The sequence below is a fragment of the Petromyzon marinus genome, chromosome 51, assembly GCF_048934315.1.
Source record: "Petromyzon marinus isolate PM22_M1 ecotype Great Lakes invasive population chromosome 51, UKy_Petmar_22M1.pri1.0, whole genome shotgun sequence".
Taxonomy (NCBI): Eukaryota; Metazoa; Chordata; class Hyperoartia; order Petromyzontiformes; family Petromyzontidae; genus Petromyzon; species Petromyzon marinus.
The window spans coordinates 8,946,827-8,949,909 of record NC_133717.1 but is presented as its reverse complement, the minus strand read 5'-3'; positions in this window follow the sequence as shown (position 1 = coordinate 8,949,909).

Genomic DNA, 3,083 nt, shown 5'->3' with positions numbered 1-3,083 from the left:
TCCTTTCGTTAAGCCATTAAACCGGGGGGGGGGGGGGCTGTATATATGCCGTCGGTGCAATTACGCGTGGGCTCCCCCGTCAAGTCGCACGCACCGACGAGGGCCTCGCCCGCTCCTCTCGCAGCTCCAAGCCGCTCAGCTTCAGCCTCAGCTCCCCGTGATAACGGAGGCGGGGGGTGGTGACGGCCGGAGGGGTTGGGGGTGGTGGCTTATGGTGAGGGTGGGGGTGAGGGTGAGGGGTGGGGGCTAAGGGGGGTGGGTGGGGTGGGGGTTGCATCGTTGAGGGCGCTGCCAGCGGCTTCATTCACGGTGCCCTCCGGCGGCGTGGTCGCGAGCTGGCGGGCGGGCGGGCGGGCGGGTGGGAGTGGCGGCTGGGATCGCGGCTGGCTTCGCGGACTCTGCCACGGGCAGCGCCGGGCGGCACAACTTGCCTCGCTGCCAAATTGCGAACGCTAAGTGGCTCACGCGCAGCAATTTAGAGTTCATATTAAACATAGTCCCAAAAAAAAATATTAATAGTTTTATATATATAATCAGCAAAATAAAAGGTGTCGGGTTGTCCCGCTCCGATTCTGTGTTTTCTTTTTTTTTTAATTGCGATAAAGTCGGCGACGACGTTTTAATGGATCGCAGTTTCGCTTAAATTGCGTTTCGTGTTGCACGTGCACGCGCGCGGGGCAGCTGCCGCCCGCCCTCAGTGATTAGCGCACTCCTTGCTCGACCAAACTGGCAAACCCGACTTCAATTCACGGCGAAGGTCATCATCAACAGCGGTGGTGGTTGATTGGGGGGGATACGCGGGGGGCGATTTGTCGCTCGACCTTCGTCAGCCTGTCAAAGAACATCGCCGCGTATCGCTCCTAGGCGGCCACGGCTTTTTTCTGCGCGTCGCCAGTAAACGTCGAGGATTCATTTCACACTTCGGCCGGCCGCGCGGCACCCGAAGGTCTGGGACCTGTTTTAGGTGCGAGCGGACAGTCGCGTCGCTCTCAAGACGCGCACGCACGTGTGCGCACGAGCACGTGTACGCACGCGCACGTGCGAGCACGTGTACGCACGTGCACGAGCACGTGTATGCACGCATTAACAGACACGCGCGTGCGTCACATCGCACTATTGTCAACAGTCGCGTTGGTAGTTTAATTAAACGTGGTGGGAGCGATTACTGTCTGCCTCCGGGGTAGATCTTTGCACGGGCTGCTTATGGGGATTAAACACTTCACTTTGCGCACTCAGGTGTGTGTGTGTTTGTTTTCGTGTTTTTTTCCGTGTGCAGCTGTTATGCATTCATTGTGCGCTCGGAGAGAGAGAGAGAGAGAAAACAAGTGCATAGGTTTATGTACTTTTTATTTATTTAGCCACGCGAGCCAATCAACGTTCATGCGGCAGCGTGGCGCTTTAAGTCGCGACGATCGTACCTCGCAGCAAGAAGCGACCTGGGTTCGTGTCCCGACACGAGTGTGAGGTGTTCTATCCCTGGTGTTTGGTGTGTGAGCGCGTCTGGTTGTCTGCGTGTGTGTGTGGAGAGCGGTGGTGCAGCGGTTAGCGCCCTGCGGAGCTGTGAGCCACGCGAGCCGAGTTCGATTCCCGCTCACAGCCAACACCAGTGACGATTATCTGAACGGGTCCTGGGCCTCCCCTAGGTCGACTCAACCTCAAATGAGTACCTGGTGTAATGTGTAAACATTGCCACGAGGCAGTCAAAGGCGGACGGGCGTTGTGTTGGCCAGCCACCTCCTCATGTCCCAAGATCAGCACTTGATTTTGGGTGGACGTGTTCCCGTAAATCGGCGTTGTTCACTAATTTTAAGAGTGGGGGGTGGGGGGGGGGCACTGTCGCCGATAAGACATCAACAGTGTGAGAGCCGCCACACGTTTGAAACCCTTGGGCGGGTGGGGGGTGACAGCAGCACGATGATGATGATGATGATGGGGTGGCGTTTTGTCGGGGGCCGCAAGTCAGAGGGCCGCACTAAAGGCCACCAGAGGCTGCCAGTGGCCCACGGGCCTTACAATTAAGTGGCCCACGGGCCTTACAATTAAGTGGCCCACGGGCCTTACAATTAAGTGGCCCACGGGCCTTACAATTAAGTGGCCCACTGGCCTTACAATTAAGTGGCCCACGGGCCTTACAATTAAGTGGCCCACGGGCCTTACAATTAAGTGGCCCACGGGCCTTACAATTAAGTGGCCACGGGCCTTACAATTAAGAACACTGCCGTAGAGAAAGCCGCAACTCAGTTTCGTTGGGGGTCTTGGCAATGCGTTGGCGATGCTTCAGTTCCGCGTAAAAAAAAAAATTGAGAGCCGGGTGAAATTACCAATAATCATCGCTCAGCAGAGTAATCTTATCAGTTCAAAAACGTCGTCAATTTAGGAGATGAAAACTAAATCATTAAAGTAAAACGAAAAAGTTACGAACATTGTTTTATAAACTGCATGAATAAATCTAGGATTAAGCACGCAAAGTAAGTTATGCGGCTAGAATTATATATTTGCGTCTTGGATTTAACGTGATTATTTAACAGCTTCGCGAGTCATTGCCTCCTCGTCCCTGAATTATTAAAATCACAACCACGAAAATTACAAAACAAAAAACTTTAATTATCCTTTATGAGTCAGAGGGACCTCGTGCACTGTTATGGGACGGGTGTTCTATATTTCCGTAGTGGTTGTGTAAGTGGCAGCAGTCTTCCATAGTGGGGGGGGGGGGGGGGTACGATTCGCCAGATCGGGCAAGGCAGAGAACCGATTCAGTCCTGTTGAGTAGTCTCGTCAGCAAGGACCATGAACCTCCATCACGCGATCTCCGGTCATCCTCGCAGCCGCTGCATCTTTTGGCTTGGCCATCGAGCAAATACGGGGGTCACTGCATCGCGGCGCTTTCAGATGCGCTCCTGCGGCCGTCTGGAACGCTCTTCCTTCCGATGGTAGGAAGGCACGTGGGAGCTTCGCACGTAGATTGAGAACTCGTTTCTTTAGAAGTGCTTTTTGTGTTTAGTTTGTTGTCATTCCCCCGAGCCTCCGATTAGCACTGTTGGCTGCGTACGGTGCGAACGAATTTCAACACACATACATTGCTG